Source organism: Pongo pygmaeus, chromosome 9 (genome assembly GCF_028885625.2).
Source record: "Pongo pygmaeus isolate AG05252 chromosome 9, NHGRI_mPonPyg2-v2.0_pri, whole genome shotgun sequence".
Lineage (NCBI taxonomy): Eukaryota > Metazoa > Chordata > Mammalia > Primates > Hominidae > Pongo > Pongo pygmaeus.
In genome coordinates, this window is record NC_072382.2 from 72,976,947 (window position 1) to 72,996,031 (window position 19,085).

The 19,085-nt window shown below is 41.2% G+C and overlaps 1 protein-coding gene across 28 annotated transcripts in view; it reads right to left on the reverse strand.

Moving 5' to 3' along the window:
- Window positions 1-19,085, reverse strand: part of NUMA1 (nuclear mitotic apparatus protein 1) — a 77,691-nt gene that overhangs the window by 50,043 nt on the left and 8,563 nt on the right. For 11 of the 28 annotated variants that reach the window (XM_063672018.1, XM_063672012.1, XM_054440064.2 and 8 more), the window contains exon 2: window positions 16,902-16,971. The gene's annotated coding sequence lies outside the window, so the exon portion shown is untranslated. Of the gene's footprint in view, window positions 1-9,615; window positions 9,714-15,152; window positions 15,298-15,558; window positions 15,680-16,901; window positions 17,154-19,085 lie in introns of those variants that run through there. The other 17 variants (XM_054440059.2, XM_054440055.2, XM_063671986.1 and 14 more) reach the window with 8 other exon arrangements.

Consider the following 19,085-nt stretch of genomic DNA (forward strand, 5'->3'; position numbering starts at 1 on the left):
TCTCTCTGTGCCCTCATTTTCCCCAGCTGTAAAATGGGAATAATAATAGTTATAATAATAATAAATATAGTTATAATTAAATAGTTAAATAATAAAAATAGTTATAATAATAATAAAAGTTATCAGGCACATGCCACCACACCTGGCTATTTTTTTTTTATTTTTGTAGAGACAGGATCTTGCTATGTTGTCCAAGCTGGTCTCAAACTCCTGAACTAAAGTGAAGCTCCCACCTTGGCCTCCCAGAGCACTGGGATAACAGGTATGAGCCACTGTGCCTAGCCCATAGTTCCTAATTACACCTTTTTGTATTTTATTAATTTATCTTTCTCTTACTGCCTTAAGTTCCATAAAATCACAAACTGTGTGCTCACCACTGAATTCTTAGAAATCAGCACAATGGCTGGCACAGCATGAGTGCTTGATAAATACTTCTTGAATGAATGAAAGGTTCCAAACTATATATTTTAAATGAACTCTATTTAAATGTAACCTTTATATAGAACCCCAGGACACACAGAAGAAGACAGTTTGAAGTAAGGGATATTTGAAGACTTGTTCCCTCTGCTTCCCCCTGGTTCTTAAGTCAGTTATTTAGTTCTGTAAAGCTTTACAGAATGCAGTGCAAAAACCATTGTCTGTTACAAGTAAGAAGTAATGTATGTCTGAAGTAAGGCAATGACAATAAAGATGCAACAATAGCTTTGAGAACTATTTATGATGGGCCCTGACAACCAATTACAGTAGGCCCTTTGTATCCATGGGTTCCACATGTGTGGATTCAACCAACCTGAGATGAAAATCATTTTGGGGGAAAAAAAGCATCTGTACTGAAGATGTATAAACTTTTTTTTCTTGTCATTATTCTAAACAATACAATGTAACAACTATTTACATATTATTTACATTGCATTATATAAGTAACCCAAGGATGATTTAAACTATATGAAGGATGTGTGTAGGTTATATGCTAATATTATACCATTTTATATAGAGACTTGAGCATCCAAGCATTTTGGTGTCTGTGTGAAGTCCTGGAACCAATACCCCATAGATACTGAGGGACAACTGTATAAATGAGGAATGAGAAAAGGAAAATTCTTGAAGCACCTCTAAATTTCCTAGCTTGAGTGAACAAATAAATGAACATGTGTGCCAAAAAGCAAGATAAGAATGTAAGAGTGGCTGGGCACGGTGGCTCACGTTTGTAATCCCAGCACTTTGGGAGGTCGAGGCAGGTGGATCACTTGAAGCCAGGAGTTTGAGACCAGCCTGGCCAACATGGTGAAACCCTGTCTCCACTAAAAATACAAAAAAATTAGCCGGGCACGGTGGCAGGCACCTGTAATCCCAGCTACTCGGGAGGCTGAGGCAGGAGAATTGCTCAAACCCAGGAGGTGGAGGTTGCAGTTAGCTGAGATCACACAATTGCAATCCACCCTGGGAAACAAGAACAAAACTCCATCTCAAAAAAAAAAAAGAATGTAAGAGTAACAATAACAATTTCCATTCATTTGAACATAGTATCACCCCTATCAAGCAAATACTATTAATACCCTCAACTTATAGAATAAATCTTTCACGATGTTAAGCAACTGTCATGATCTTTATTAGCAAAGATCATGAGGCTAATAAGTAGCAGAATTAAGATTCAAACCCAAGACTGTCCCACTCTAAGCCCAAAATCTAAACCGTCTTGCTATATTGGCAAGCAGTTTGAGAGTTAGGTCTTAGATGTGAGATATCTACTGGATATACAGTTAGAAATAATCAGTAACTAATGAAAAATATGATTTGGGGTTAGAGATATGGATCTGGGCTCCATTTGGAAGAGTGAATAAATTCAGAAGAGTGTCTATAAGAAGATCATGCTTGCTTGTAAGGCCTGTACATGGGTGACGTACTCATTTGCGATTGAAGTTTGTTGATTTACCAAGGTCTCTGCCTTGCACAGATCTAGTGGGCATCAGCATTAAGAGAGGAAGTAAAAAACTTTAGGAGAAATTCCAGATCTCTGGGGATTCCTGTTAGGACCTTTATATTATTTTTATTTTGGGAGAATTTAACAGAAAGACAGTGACACCAATGTCAACAAAAAAAATGAGACAGCAAAGGTGATAAAGAGAATAGATTTGGGGATTATCATTTTCTCTTCTGCTTGAGATTCCACAGCTCTCAACAAAAATGACTATTATTTGTGTATGGCTCTTTACAACTAACAAAGTGTTTCCCATTTACAAGGTATTTCCTGTTTACCAATAATGTCAGGTGAACCTCACAACCGCTCTTTAAGGTGAGGGCATTATTATTTTCACTTTACCAAAGAGGAATGAAGTCCAGAAAAGTTAAGTTTACCTTGCCTAAGGTCATACAGCTAAAAAGCAACCGGGCCATGATGTAACCACGGTTTTCTGGCTCCTAATCTGGGGCTCTTTCCAGAAGACTCATCTGAGATAACATGAGCCACTCACTTATGAACCAAGAGTCATCATCCCTATGTATACTTTCACTGCATTTAAAAATAAAACAATAGGGGATAGTGACTGGGAAGGGGCTAATGGTATGCTGGTAATGTTCTGTTTCTTGATGTAGGTGCTAGTAACACAGGTGTGTTCACCTTGTGGAAAGTCCTTGAGCTGTAAACTTTGTGTACTTTTCTGTATGTATGTCATACTGTAATTATTAAATACCAGGCAAGTCAGGTCAGGAGACTTGCACTTGTAATCCCAATGGCTCAGGAGGCTGAGATGGAAGGATCACTTGAGCCCAGGAGTTCAAGACCAGCCTGGGTGACAAAGCAAGACCCCCATCTCTTGGGAAAAAAAAAAAAAAAAATTCGGCTGGGCGCGGTGGCTTACGCCTGTAATCTTAGCACTTTGAGAGGCCGAGGCAGACAGATTACCTGAGGCCAGGAGTTCAAGGCCAGCCTGGCCAACATGGTAAAACCTCGTCTCTACTAAAAATACACACACACACACACACACACACACACACACACACAATTAGCCAGGTGTGGTGGTGCAAGCCTATAATCCCAGCTACTCAGGAGGCTGAGGCACAAGAATTGCTTGAACCTGGAAGGTGGAGGCTGCAGTGAGCTGAGATCATACCACTTCACTCCAGCCTGGGTGACAGAGTGAGACTCTGTCTCAAACAACAACAAATAAAAAAAAATTAGCCAGGTATGGTGGCATGCCCGAAGTCTCAGCTACTTAGGAGGCTGAGGCAGGAGGATCACTTGAGCTCAGGAGTTTGAGACTTCAGTGAGCTACGACTGTGCCACTGTACCCCAGCCTGAGTGATGCAGCAAGATCCCATCTCTTTTTCTTTTTTTTTTTTTTTTTTTGAGTTGGAGTTTTACTCTTGTTGCCCAGGCTGGAGTGCAGTGGTGTGATCTTGGCTCACTGCAACCTCCGCCTTCCAGTTTCAAGCGATTCTCCTGCCTCAACCTGCCAAGTAGCTGGGATTCCAGGTGTCTACCACCACGCCCAGCTAATTTTTGTATTTTTAGTAGAGATGGGGTTTCACTATGCTGGCCAGGCTGGTCTTGAACTCCTGACCTTGTGATCCGCCTGCCTCAGCCTCCCAAAGTGCTGAGATTACTGGCATGAGCCATCGCGCCTGGCCAAGATCCCATCTCTTAAAAAAAAAAAAAAGGCAAGCAAAACTGATAATCAAAACTCAGGAACACTAAGTTGGATGCGTCACATTTTTTACTCAATTTCTCAAACAGTAGCTACATATAGGACATCTACCAGTCATATAAGGATGTACAAAATTCTTGCACACTCAAATAATATATCCACCCAATTGTCCCAATCCAGAATGTCTTAGTGATGTGAAAGAATCTGACAGGATTGGAAGTAACAGAAGCCCAGGAAAGGGCGAAGATTTTTGTTAATGAAAACAAAAATGGCATTGAAAATGGAACTATCCTACATCATCAATGATGAGATATCTCAATTTCAGAGATAACAAAAATGTGAAAAAAAATGGCCAGTGACAACTGAAAGATACTATCAATTGTAAAATACATCCCAATTTCAGTGTTAAAATATTAAAAAAGCAAAAAAAAAAAAGCAAGCATTTTAAAACAAAGGAAATATAATATTCTAATCTCAAAAGGTAGTTCAATTGTGGGATAACAGATTTGTGAAGCACATCTCCTTGTACAAGCTCTTTGTTTTAGAGATAAGGACACTAAAGCCTTCATTTAAGTTATTAAATAATCTTACTAAATTAAAGCTCACACATCAGAAAGTTGATAACTACAATTACAAAGCTGGTTCCTTGAATGCTCATTCTCTTGCCACTTCCCAGATGCCTCCTTTAAATCCAAAAGAAGATTTACATATTAATTCCATATTAAAAGTCTATTTTGACTTCCATATTTCTTTACTTCATTAACTCACTAAAAAATAATAAAAGTTAACCTTTAAAAATCAATTAAAGCTGGGCGCGGTGGCTCATGCCTATAATCCCAGCACTTTGGAAGGCTGTGGCAGGTGGATCACTTGAGGTCAGGAGTTCCAGACCAGCCTGGCCAACATGGTGAAACCCCATCTCTACTAAAAATACAAAAATCAGTTGGGCATGGTGGCAGGTGCCTGTATTCCCAGCTACTTGGGAGGCTGAGGCATGAGAATTGCTTGAACCCGGGAGGTGGAGGTTGCAGTGAGCCAAGATTGCACCACTGCACTCCAGCCTGGGAAACAGAGCGAGACTCCGTCTCAAAAAAAAAAAAAACAAAAACAAACAACTGAGCTGGGTGCGGTGGCTCATGCCTGTAATCCCAGCACTTTGGGAGGCTGAGGCAGGTGGATCGCCTGAGGTCAGGAGTTCGAGAACAGCCTGGCCAACATAGTGAAACCCTGTCTCTATTAAAAAATATATATATATAGCTGGGCGTGGTAGCAGGCGCCTGTAATCCCAGTGACTAGGGAGGCTGAGGCAGAAGAATCACTTGAACCCAGGAGGTGGAGGTTGCAGTGAGCCAAGATTGCGCCACTGCACTCCAGCCTGGGCAACAAGAGCAAAACTCCATCTCAAAAAAAAACAAAACAATTAATTAATTAAGATGAAACGATGTTTAGGAAACTTCATTTCTTGCTTATACAAGTTTGTTTTCCTTATTCTTCAAAACCAGTGAAGCAATACAAAGTTAGATAAAAGACAAAATTAGTAATCTCCCAGCCCCTTTCCATTCCTCTCCAAGGCCTCCTACAAGATGAGAAATGGTAACATATTTTTGTGTCCCCCAAAAACATAAATACAAATATATTGGAAAGGGTTTTATTGTTCTGTTTTTAGAAAACTAGCTTTAAGCTTTACACATTGCTCTGCAACTTATCTCATCTAATAATTTATCAACATCTCCCCAAGCGTCAATAACTAAAATTCTAACTCATACTTTTAAAAAGCTACATAAAAGTCCATATAAGGGATATCCATAACGTGTTCACATATTTTTCTATTGAGGGAATGGCTATTTTCAATGTTACCATTTCAAACAATGCTGTAATGAGTATCCTTGACATATTTCAAGTGAAAGAAAAAAAACTATTTCTACACACATACTTTCCTTGTTGTCCCATGTTTTGATTACTCCCAGTCTTATCATCATCCCTACCTCCCTTGCTCAGAGAATCATCCTCAGGGTCCAGTGTGATGACAGAGAGCAAAGTAACTTGGAGAATGTCAAGACAAGACGTGATAGTTACTGTTGGTAAATTGGAAATGGCCTGTCTTGGCTGCCTCTCCCAGTCACTTGCACATGCTATCCCCCTTCCTCCCCTTACATGTGCTCCCTGTTCTGGTCTCAGCAGCTGCTTCCAACTCAACTGATGTGAGCACAGCTAGCTACTTTGTCACACTCCTAACCCTGGCAAGTGCAGACAGGCCCAGGAGCTCTCCAAACAATTGGGAAGGAGAAAGAATACATTATCACTGTGAAATAATATAATACAGAGGTATCTAGAGTAAAATGTAAAACTCCCTCTTCATTAAGCCTCAACCCACACTTGCCAGTGACACTCCCCAACTCAGAAGTGACCACTGTTAGAAGTCTGTTGTACAATCTTTCGGATTTTTCCTAAGCATGTACACATACAGGTATATATTCACATACAGGTATGTGTGTTTGGTCTACATACCTGTAATCATACCATATAATATGTTATGCAACTTGCCCTTTTCACGTAAAAATTTATTTGACATGTTTCCATACCGGCATATAATAGATTCCTCACATTTTTAATTAATTTTTTTTTGAGACAAAGTCTCACTCTGTCACCCAGGCTGGAGTGCAGTGGCACCATCATGGCTCACTGCAACCTCGACCACTTGGGCTCAGGTGATCCTCCCACCTCAGCCTCCTGGTAGCTAGGACTACAGGTGTGCACCACCATACCCAGCTAATTTATTTGTAGAGATGGGATTTCACCATGTTGCCCAAACTGTTCTCAAACTCCTAGGCTCAAACAATCCGCCCACCTTGTCCTCCCAAAGTGCTGGGATTACAGGTGTGAGCTATCATGGCTGGCAATTCCTTAAACTTTTAAAAGCTTAAAAAAAATCCTATGTAAGAATGTGCCACAACTTTATTTTCCCATTTTGCTACATATGGACATTTAGGTTGTTCACAGTGTTTTGCCATGTCAAAGAATGCTGTATTGATAACACTGGCAGCACATCTCTAATTTTACACACAAGCTAATATTTCTCTAGGATATATACCAATAATTAGAATTAATGGGTTGAAAAGCTTGTGTATTTTAAATGTCAACAGATATTCCCAAATTACCATCTAAAACCGTGTACTAGTTTATAGTCTCACCAACAGAGGATAAAAATTCCTATTTACACTCTTCTACCAATATATTTTATGAATATATAAGATAGAATATATTATTGTTTTAATTTATATCTTATTTCCAGAAAAGTTAAACATCTCCTCACATGTGCAACTGTTCATTCTTATTTCTTATGAAAGGTATTAGCATTTTGATTTTAAACATGAGGGTTCAGAGATGCTAGAGTGACACAACCAGTAAGTAGCAGACATCAAAGCTGTTTTTTAACAATTTCCCATCAAAACTAGGCCTCTTTCTGTCAAGTGTAATTCCCCCTACCAGCAGCCAGCAAACTATGGCCTATAAGTTAGCAGCCCATATTTTGTAAATCAGGTTTTACTAAAACATAGCCACGTCCATTCATTTAACTATTGTCTATGGCTGCTTTTGTTCTCCAGTGGCAGAGGTGAGTAGCTACAACCACATGGTCTGCAAAGCCTAAAATATTTACTACTGGGGTCTAAACAGAAACAATAATTTGGCTGAGCACAGTGACTCACACCTGTAATCGCAGTACTTTGGGAGGCTGAAGTGGGTGGACTGCTTGCTGTTTGAGCCCAGGAGTTCGAGACCAACCTGGGCAACGTGGCGAGATTCCGTCTCTACAAAAATTAGAAAAATAGCCAGTTGTGGTGGCATGCACCTGTAGTCCCAGATACTCAGGAGGCTGAGGTGGGAGGACTGCTTGAGCCTGGGAGGCCAAGGCCGTGGTGAACCGCCATTGTGCCACCACATTCCAGCCTGGGAGACAGAGTGAGACTCCATGTTGAAAAAACAAAAAACACACACACACACAAAAGCGAGTTAAAAACTAAAGAAAAGCTCAAGTCTGGGCACGGTGGCTCATGCCTGCAATCCCAGTACTTAGGGAGGCTGAGCGAGACCTCATCTCTACAAAAAATAAAAAAAATTAGGCTAGGCACGGTAGCCCACACCTGTAATCCCAGCATTTTGGGAGGCTGAGGCGGGCGGATCACGAGGTCAGGAGAATCGAGACCATCCTGGCCAACATGGTGAAACCCCATCTCTACTAAAAATACAAAAATTAGCTGGCCGTGGTGGCGTGTGCCTGTAATCTCAGCTACTCAGGAGGCTGAGGCAGGAGAATCACTTGAACCAAGGAGTTGCAGGCTACAGTGAGCCGAGATCGTGCCACTGCACTCCAGCCTGGTGACAGAGTAAGACTCTGTCTAAAAAAATTAGAAAATTAAAAACTAGCCAGGCACAGTGCTGTGTGCCTGTAGTTCCAACTACTTGGGAGGCTGAGGCAGGAGGACCCCTTGAACCAAGGAGTTCGAGGTTGCAGTGAGCTATGATCGCACCACTGCACTCCAAAATCTGGGTGATAGAGAAAGACCCTGTCTCAAAACAAAAAAAAGAAAAGCTTCTCAGTGGGGGTTAGTTATGGTCTAACTGGCCACAGCCAGAGCATGGCTATGTTACAGTATGTGGCTCATTTTCAAATAACTTTATATGCACTATAGGTCTGGTATATAATCCCAAAGGAAAGAGCCCAAAACACTCAAATGAAGTCAAGATTTATCTTTACTTAAGGGTTGCAACACTAAAAGATTTTCTATGCACTACTCTTCATCTTCCTTGTTTCTTTTCTTTTCTTTTTTTTTTTTTTTTTTTGAGACAGAGCCTCATTCTGTTGCCCAGGCTGGAGTGCAGTGGTACAATCACAGCTTACCACAGCCTCAACCTCCCAGGCTCAAGCGATCCTCCTTCCTCAGACTCCTGAGTAGCTGGGACCACAGGCAGGTGCCACCACACCTGGCTAATTTTTTTATTTTTTGTAGAGACAGGGCCTTGTCATGTTGCCTAAGCTCATCTCAAACTCCTGGGCTCAAGTAATCCTTCTGCCTCTGCCTCCCAAAGTGCTGGGATTATAGGCATGAGCCACCAGGCCTGGCCCCTTATTTAATTTCATCTAATGGGAAACAAACAAATCTGGTTCCTACTGTCCTTCAGTGATTTTGACAATGTAGTTCCTACCCACACACCACAATAATACAAAACCAAAGCAAGCCCCACTATGTCTGCTGCTAAACACCCGCAACAAACACACATACACATCACACCACACCACACCCCACACCATACCACACCACACAACACAACACAACACAGGTGTCTCCTTCCCTTTTGCTAGCAGATTCGCTAGGAAGCAGCTGAACATTTCCAGCAAGTCGAACCAACTGCTAAGAGCTAGGGCCCCTGACCACTGTGGGAAAGGAAGGCCAATTCTCCCCTCTAGATTGTACCCTTCTGAAGATCCTGGCCATGAAAGAAGTCATTTCTCCAGAGAATTTTAAGCCATTCAGTTCCTGTACGGCAGGCAGGGAAGGTGTCATCCTCCCCATTTCATCAGTGGAGGAACTCAGTGTAACTTGTTTCATTTCCTCTTACTTCAAAAGGTCATTTTAAGTAATAGGGTTATTTAGGTAATATCAGTGATCTTTTTAATTTCTCCTCACATTCTCTCCCAAATTTTGGTTTTACAAAATAATGGTTTAAAAAAAAAGCTATCATACTTTCCACAAAATTTAACTTAATCTAGAATTTTGAATGAGAAATTAATAATCAAAGAACAGTGCATTTTAGGCCAGGCGCAGTGGCTCACTCCTGTAATCCCAGCACTTTGGGAGGCCAAGGAGGGCGGATCACCTGAGGTCAGGAGTTTGAGACCAGCCTGGCCAACAAGGTGAAACCCTGTCTCTACTTAAAATACAAAAAATTAGCCGGACATGGTGGTACGCACCTGTAATCCTAGCTACTTGGGAGGCTGAGGCAGGAGAATCGCTTGAACCCGGAAGGTGGAGGTTGCAGTGAGCCGAGATCGCGCCATTGCACTCCAGACTGGGGGACAAGAGCGAGACTTCATCTCAAAAAACAAACAAATAAAGAACAGGGCATTTTCTTACACAAATAAACAGGTATTAAGTGGTTCTCTGGATAGGAATTTGGCAATATATATCAACCTTAATGCCTATAATCCTAGCACTTTGGGAGGCCAAGGTGGGCGGATCACCTGAGGTCAAGAGTTCGAAACCAGCCTGACCAACATGGAGAAACCCGTCTTAAAAAAATACAAAATCAGCTGGGTGTGGTGGCACATGCCTGTAATCCCAGCTACTCGGGAGGCTGAGGCAGGAGAATCGCTTGAACCTGGAACAGGTGGAGGTTGCAGTGAGCTGAGATCGTGCCATTGCACTCCAGCCTGGGCAACAAGAGCAAAACTCGATCTCAAAAACAAAACAAAACAAAACCTTGATATTTGGGCCAGGTGTGGTGGTGGCACATGCCCAAAATCCCAGCACTTTGGGAGGCTGAGGTGGAAGGATTGCTTGAGCCCAGGAGTTCAAGACCAACCTGGGCAACATAGTGAGACCTCATCTCTACAAAAAATAAAAAATTAGCCAGGCATGGTGGTGTACACCTGTGGTCCCAGTTACTTGGGAGGCTGATGTGAGAGGATCACTTGAACCCTGGAAGGTTGAGGCTGCAGTGAGCTGTGATCACACCACTGCACTCCAGCCTGGGTGACAGAGTGAGACCCTGTCTCAAAACAAAGAAACAAAGAAACAAAAATGTTCATATTTGGCTGGGTATGGTGGCTCACACCTGCACTTTGAGAGGCCGAGGCAGGAGGATCTCTTGAGGCCAGGAGTTCAAGACCAGCAATCTTCTCGCCTCAGCCTCCCAAAGTGCTGGTGCTAGGATGACGGGCGTGAGCCACTGCACCCAGCCTAAAATAGTAAATTTTGTTACATACATTTTACCAAAACTCAAAAAAAAAAAAAAAAAAAGCTGGCTGGGTACAGTGGTTGAAGCCTGTCATCCCAGAACTTTGGGAGGCCAAGGTAGGAGGATTGCTTGAGCCCAGGAGTTCAAGACCAGCCTGGGCAACACAGTGAGACCATGTCTCTACAAAAAATTTAAAAATTAGCCAGGTGTGGTGGCGTACACCTATAGTCCCAGCTACTCAGGAGGCTAAGGTGGGAGGATCACTTAAGTTTGAGCCTGGGAGGCTGAAGCTGTAATAAGCTGTGATCATACCATTGCACTCTGGCCTGGGCAACAGAGTGAGATCTTGTGTCAAAAAAAAAAAAAGGAAACAAAAAGAATTAAAAAGAAAAAAACAAAAAAAAGCTCATGTTCTTTCATCAAATAATTCCAATCACAGAAACAGAAGTTTAGGAAATAATCTGAAATATAAAGATATATGTACATTAATAGAATTATTTATCATTCTGAAAAACGGAAGGAAAACTAAATATCTAACAATAACTTAAATTATGGCAAGAATATACATATGATGAAATCTTATGCAGTCACTTAAAATGTTTTAAATAAGTTTGGCTGGGTACAGTGGCTCACGCCTATAATCCCAGCACTTTGGAAGGCTGAGGTGGGATGATTGCTTAAGCCCAGGAGTTCAAGACCAGCCTGGGCAACATAGTGGACTCCACTTCTACAAAAAATAAAAATAAAAAAAATAGCTAGGCATGATGGCATGCGCCTGTAGTCCAGCTACTTGGGAAGCTAAAGCAGGAAGATCACTTGAGCCCAGGAGGTCAAGGCTGCAGTGAGCTAGGATTGCAACTGTACCATTGCACTCCAGCCTGAGTGACAGAGCAAGGCCCCGTCTCTGGGGAAAAAAAAAAAAAAAGTTTTAAATAATTTTAATGACACGGGAAAATACTCAAGAAATGTTGAATTTTAAAAGCAGGATATAGGCTGGGTGCAGTGGCATATGCCTGTAATCCCAGCCCTTTGGGAGGCCAAGGCAGGTGAATCGCTTGGGCTCAGGAGTTCAAGACCAGCCTGGGCAACATGGTGAAACCCTGTCTCTACAAAAAATACAAAAATTAGCCGGGCATGGTGGCATGCACCTGTAGTCCTAGCTATTTGGGAGGCTGAGGTAGGAGGACTGCTTGAGCCCAGGAGGTTGAGGCTGCAGTAAGCTGTGATCGTACCACTGCACTGAAGCCTGGGTGAGAGAGTGAGACCCTGTCTCAAAAAAAACAACAACAAAAAAAGGCAGGATAAAACTATTATGGTATGGCCCCATTTTTAAAACTATATATACAAATATTTATAGACAGATAGATATATCATATACATATCTATCCTTCTCCCCACATACTTGTGAGTTTGTATATGTGTATGTATACTTTTAAGGAAGTATACCAAATAATGTTCATTTCTGAGTTGTGGAATTATGGGTGCCTTTTACTTTCTCCCTTAACACATTATTTTTCATGTTTTCTAAATAGTACCATCATACACAATTAGGAAAAAGTTAGTTTCATATTGTTTAATCTAGTAATCTATTTGTAGATATGTATCATAAGAAAATAATCAAAAACGTAGACAAAAACTTATGCATAATAATGTTCATGTAAAGATACACAAAAAATGGTTACTTCTGCGGGCAGAATTAGGGTAAAGACTTATTTGGGAACTTAGTTGTTATATCTATTACAAAAATTATTTGAAAAAAATTCCATTATGATTTGAAAAAAATTCCATTATTATTTGAAAAAACCTGAAAGCATATAAAAATACTATACGATAGACTATTATGTAGCCACTACAAATATTTATGAAGAGTATATATAAATTTATATAATTAAAAAATGGTAAATGGGGAAAAAAGCAGAATATACAATTTTAGGTAATATATGATCTGGAAATTGCAAAACCAGAAATATACAAGCACAAAATACTGAAAGAAAATAGGCTAAAATAAGAACAGTAGTTTTCTCCAGATAGTGGGATTATGGGTGATTTCAGTTTTCTTCCTTATACTTCTCTGCGTTTTTCACATGTCCTAGAATGAATATATACTATTTTTCAATCAGGCTTAAAAAATGTTTTTGGTTTCTGCCCTATAATGAAAAGCCTGCTCCTTGTGAGAAATTTTATCCACAAAGGATTATCAGTAGTAAGCAACCCACTAGCAAGAAGACTGTTCATAATGTATATGCCTAAGAAAATCATCTTTGGTGGGTCAGTGAGCTCAGTTTAAAGGGACACAGCTCTGACCACTTCCTGTCTTCTTGCTTTGGGAGTTGTTTTAGTAAATATAACTGAGGAATCAAGTTCCCAAACATGAGATGCCTGACAAACTTTATACTGTACTGTAAGAACCAGGACCACCACCTTCTCTCAACCTAACCTCTAAGACTTTACACTTAAGAATAGACCAGACTGGGCCGGGCGTGGTGGCTCATGCCTGTAATCCCAGCACTTTGGGAGGCCAAGGTGGGCAGATCACCTGAGGTCGGGAGTTTGAGACCAGCCTGACCAACATAGAGAAACTCCATCTCTACTAAAAATACAAAAATTAGCCAGGCGTGGTGGCACATGCCTGTATTCCCAGCTACTCGGGAGGCTGAGGCAGGAGAATCGCTTGAACCCAGGAGGCAGAGGTTGCGGTGAGCCGAGATCATGCCTCTAGCCTGGGCAACAAGAGCGAAACTCTGCCTCAAGAAAAAAAAAAAAAAAAAAGAATAGACAAGACCTAAATAACATAGATTGGGTCATGTTAGTCTGTAAACCAAAAACACTTAATAGCTAATTACATGAAGAATAAAATCCAAATTTCTTAGCATGACGCTTTAAGGTTCTCTAAGATACAACCCTCAAATTTCCTTCCCAGCCTCATCTTCAGTTAATTCCCTAAAATATCCTCTACCTCAGGCACATTTTCCCCATACATGCCAGGCATTTTCCAAGCTGTGTGCTTTTGCCCATGGTGTGACCTCCATTAAATGCCCTGTCTCCTAAACCTACTGAACTCCTATTCTTCCTTTACAACCTGGCTCAAATGCCTTCTCCCTTCAGAAACTCTCCTTATCGCCCCCACAATCAGGAACGCTTGTTCTTTCTTCTATGTGCTCCCATATTGCTTGTTCCTCTACAAACTTAATTACAATCCTCCCTGGGTGGATGCTAGCTGTAATACTTGTTTCATTTTACTAAACTCCTGGAGGGCAGAAACCATTTTAAAATCATTTCCACTCCAGCACACTGCTTGCACACAGTAGGTACTAAATATGCTGCCTGAGTAAATGACAGCCAATTGGCCCTAATCTGAATTCTTTCAGTGGTACAGCCAGGGATGGCAAATTGTCAAAGAAGCTAGTCCCTCTAATTGCAAGTTATACATATAGCATGAGTGACCAGCAGAAAATGTCAAGGGCCTGCCACTTTAAGAGGACTGGCAAGATGACTATGTTTACACAATCCTAATTAAAACTAAAGGGCACTGAGGGAAAGAAGAGAAATAGGGAGATTAAGAGGTGTGGATTCTACAGGTCACCTCCTCTTCTTAGTGAGCTTGCTAGGCACTAGGCAGGAAGATCTGCGCTACAAAGTAGCCTATTTTATCTTTGGGGTAGCCTGTAGGATCTAAGTATTGAAAAGCAACTGATTAGGCCACTTTGTCCTCCAGCAACTGGCCCTGCTCTTGGGCATTAACTTCCAATTCTGGTACACAAGGCTTTTTCTCTAAATGAATCCCACTGTACCAATCATTAGGAGAATCCCTTTAAAAAAGGCTTGAAATTAATAACAGCAGGAAACAAAGTCTCTCAATCCTCTGAATCACAATATCCACACTGTCCATTTTGATGAAATTCACCCCCACCTCCTTCAAACAATAGGTCCTACCAAGGAATGACTTCTCTCAGGACCAACATGTCCTGTGATTGTTTTTCAGGAGCAAGCTTCCAGTGCCTGCTTCTCATTAAATAGCTATTTGATGTCTGATCATCCAGCTGTGACTATAAGTAGAGAGTAAAGTAACTACAATTTAGGAGGTAAAAAGGAAATTCCACTCCTACCCCAAATCCAGTAGTCAAACAGCTTAGAATAAACATTTCCCTACCTCAAACCTTCTTAGGCTTATCCAATTTTCAGATCTAGAATTTTTAGCATCTCTTAACTCTTTCAATATAAAAATGAGGAAAACAATGTTTAGAGTAAGAAAGAGAATTGCAAATGATTATACAGTAACTTAGTGACAGAATCTTTTGACCAGGCTGTCTAACACCTCATTTAACTGATGAGTTTTCAAGACCACCGTTTCCAGGAACAGATTACAGGGCACTATAATATAATTAGTTTAATTTGCATATATTCAAGATAACAGCCCCTAGGCTTGACCCCTTCACCATCTTCCTGCCTACCTTTTTTCAAACCCACAACTGCTAACAACAACAACAAAAAATCAATGTAGTGATTTAATACATCATTTCTCCCTAAAAAAGACTGGAGCTACCAAACCACCTGCTTCAGCCTCACCACCTGGGATTCATCTTGATTGATCTGGGTGTGCTGGTGGGCAGTGGCTGCCACAGCCTGAAGAACTCTTCCAACTCTTTCTGGGGGTCTTCTGGAGATGGGATTGCAATGGCTCCTCAGCTGCAGTTTCCTATAGAGCAACATGTTGAAACACACTTGTGCCCTCAACACACTTGTGTTTCAGCCCTCAACACACTTGTGATTTGGGAGTACCAGGAGAAAGACCAGTTTTTGGCAGGGCGTGGGGGCTCACGCCTGTAATCCTAGCAATTTGGGAGGCCAAGGCGGGTGGATCACTTGAGGTCAGGAGTTCAAGACCAGCCTGGCCAACGTGGTGAAACCCCATCTCTACTAAAAATACAAAAAATTAGCTGGGCATGGTGGCACATGCCTGTAATCATAGCTACTAGGGAGGCTGAGGCAGGAGAATCACTTGAACCCGAGAGGTGGAAGTTGCAGTGAGCCGAGATCCCGCATTGCACTCCAGTCTGGGTGACAGAGAGAGACCCTGTCTGGAAAAAAAAAAAAAAAGAAAAAGAAAAGAAAGGCCAGTTTTCTCCATTATCTAGTCACCCCGACCTATAAGCAAGCATATGCACAGTCACTATAAAGAAAAGTGACTTGTTTTCCAGCAGACATTTCTAATCTTATTAAATCAAATGAAAACTGCAATCAAAATACTCTCCTTAGGAAGTTATTTACTTATTCTAACAAAACACTTCTTTGGGAGCTGCCTTTAAAGTCTACTCCATGTGAGACAAACAGAAAAATTCGGTGTTACTGTTTTATAGTCACACCTCATTCTTCACCAAAAAAGGTATTGCCTTGCATGATTCTTTGGCGCACGGCATCTTCTGGCTGTTTCTAAAAATTGAATCCACCAAGCTAAGAGTAAAGATTTGCTACCTCTGAGGATATTCAAAAGATTGGCTCAGAGGCAGTCTGAGGCAATGACACCATCACCAGAGGAAATCTAAAGGCTGAGAACACAATTACTTTGAAGGGGTCAAACTTATAAATATTCTAATTGCCCCATAATTACAATCAAGGGGGCAAGACATGTGCAATATCTGTCACATTTGTTCAACTATTATATCACTTTATAATTACACATTATATAATGATAAATTTTGGCCCTGGAAGAAATCTTCAAGATCATATAATCCTAACTGTCCCTTTTTACATATAAGAAAAGTTCAGTCCATTGAGGTTAGACAATTTGTCCCTGGTCACACATCTGGTTAGCAACAGTCAGGATGAGAAACCCAGACACCCAAACTCCCAGCATAATGCACCCACACATACTTATGTATACAGCTCCTCCTCCCCTGCTTCTCACTTCCTTCACTCCCCTGATCAAAAGGGACAGAAATAACTTGGGACACTAAAGCACACCAAGAATGGTTCTGAAACCCAGTAGCGGAGAAATGATGGCTTAAAAACCAGGACTTCTCTGCAGTGGCCTCAACGGCCAATGTTTAGTGTCTGGCTCACAAGAGTTCTGGGCAATCTACCTCAGAGCAAGGGCCAATGAAAACCTCTGGACAACACCCTCCCACAGTTAGAAAAATACCTTTATTAAACCTCTCTGCTCTCCTCCTACAGTAACCTGTTTGCCTCAAATAATTGAAAGACGATCACAATCTGGGTCAGGGAAAAAGTAAATGGCAGAGATCCTGCTCAGGACAAAGCTGACCTATGAAAAAGTAGAGGGCAGAAACCATTTTGACTTACCTCCTGGTGGAAGCCTCCACACACTACAACAGGGTGATCTCCGGCAGTCTGGCTTAGAATTAGTTTCCACCTAGGGAAGGGGCAAAGGGACAGGAATGATTATTCATTCCCGTAACCCACCCACTCTTGCTCAGCTCAGCCTCACATTATGCTGGGCAACCCCAGCGTTCTGTGGATCAGACAGCAAGCAGAAGGGAAGCCATGCAGGCCAGGTCAACGGGGTGAGTCAGTGGCAGAGCAGGAAGAGTCACTAGGGCAGAAATTCTGGCCTTCCGTGGCAAGACTGCCAAGCCACACCCACACTTGGTCAGCACTGTGAAGGCCCTGCCCTGTTAGGATTTCAGTCTTTAAGCCAGAAAGCTTCTTCCTCAGGAGGCCCCACACCACTCTCATTTTCAAGTGTCTCTCCTCCTGCTCAAAAATCTTCCACAGTTTTCTCCCTAAAGCATCATATCTAAATTCTTTGGCTTAACGTTCCAAATCCTCCATTATATGGCCTCAAGTCATTTATTCAACCTTATTTCCCAGTATTCTACAGAATATACTCTGAATTGATCAAGCCAGTCTTTCCACTTCTCTCTGCGTGAGCCAAGCCTTTTCTCATTTCCCTGCTTTCAATTACCCAGGAGTGGTAAATTCAAACATCTTCAGGGGTCAGGCAGGTAACAGAAACAAATGATCCAGGCAAGGCCCAGTGGCTCACGGCGGTAATCCCAGCACTTTGGGAAGCCAAGGTGGGCGGATCGCTTGAGCTCAGGAGTTGGAGACCAACCTGGGCAACATAGTAAAACTCTGTCTCTACAAAAATACAAAAAATTAGCCAGGTGTGGTGGAGTGTGCCTGGGTCCCACCCACTTGGGAGGTTGCAGTGAGCTGAGACCGTGCCACTGGACTCCAGCCTGGGCAACAGAGCAAAACCCTGTATCCAAACAAAACAAAACAAAACAAAATGAATGATCCAGTGGGGCACATGGCAGATCTAGGAAACGCTGCACCCCCCTAAAGGCATTCAAATATTTATGTAGTGTCTCACTGTGAGCATCACGATAACCTTTTAAATAGTTATTAATACTCTATCTTGCAAATAAGGAAACTTCCCCAAGGTTAGGTAACTGGCAAAATGCTGGGCACAGTCTCTAGACCTGTCTGATGCCAAAGCAAGAGCTCTATACCATTAGGCTTCTAGCAGTGCAAACACCATGGAAGATACAGAACCCTCAAAGTCACTTTTCATGATACACAACCTTAATAGTAGGATGGGAAGCCCAAATCACAGCTTATCTAACCATATCCCAACTGCCTCCAATTCTGTCCATCTTCCAAACCCCATCTTTCTGCCAAAGTATTTCATTCCTAGTTATCCAAGTCCTACTGAATTCCTTCTTCTGTAAATTCCTATAGGGTTTATAGATTAGACAACACAAATAAGCGCTAAATTATATACTGTCTTGCAAAATCAGATACTGCTTCTATGTATTTTAGTGTCAGCCTCATCAATCAAACTATTGTATTAATCTATATAGTTCTTCTACAAAAAATGCCTAACCTGAATCTAATCAAGAAGAATCAGACAAATGCTATGAAAGACAAAAAGGCATTCAGATTAAAAAAGAACTGTTCAAAGTTAAAGCAGACTAAAGACATGATAGTCATGACAATTAAGTGCATAAATACATGCATGATCCTTCAATGAATCCTGAATTTTAAAAAACTCAATAAAAGACATCATTGGGAAAATATGAGAAATCTGAACAAGTATTATATATTGGATGCATTGAATCAATGTTAAGTTTCCTAAGTGTTAGTAGTACTGTAGTTATATAGGAAGATACCCTTTTCTTAGGAAATACTTGCTGAAATAGGGATTAAATAACATGATATTTACATCTAACAGTCAAAAAGATTCAGAAAATGAAGGATAAATAGAGAGCAAATTTGGCAAAATGTTAATAGTGACTCTAAATGAAAAGTATATAAGTATTTGTTACATTATTTTGCAAAATATCTATAGGTTTGAAAGTTTTCAAAATAAAATAATTTAGTAAGGAGGGAAATCCTGTATTATATACTTTTTTATATACTCAGATCTGTGACAGATATAATAGGCATTCATTACATTAGGTATCTGCTCACAACCTAAGGAAACTGGGCATTTGGAGGTCAGCAATCAGACAGAGTCCACTT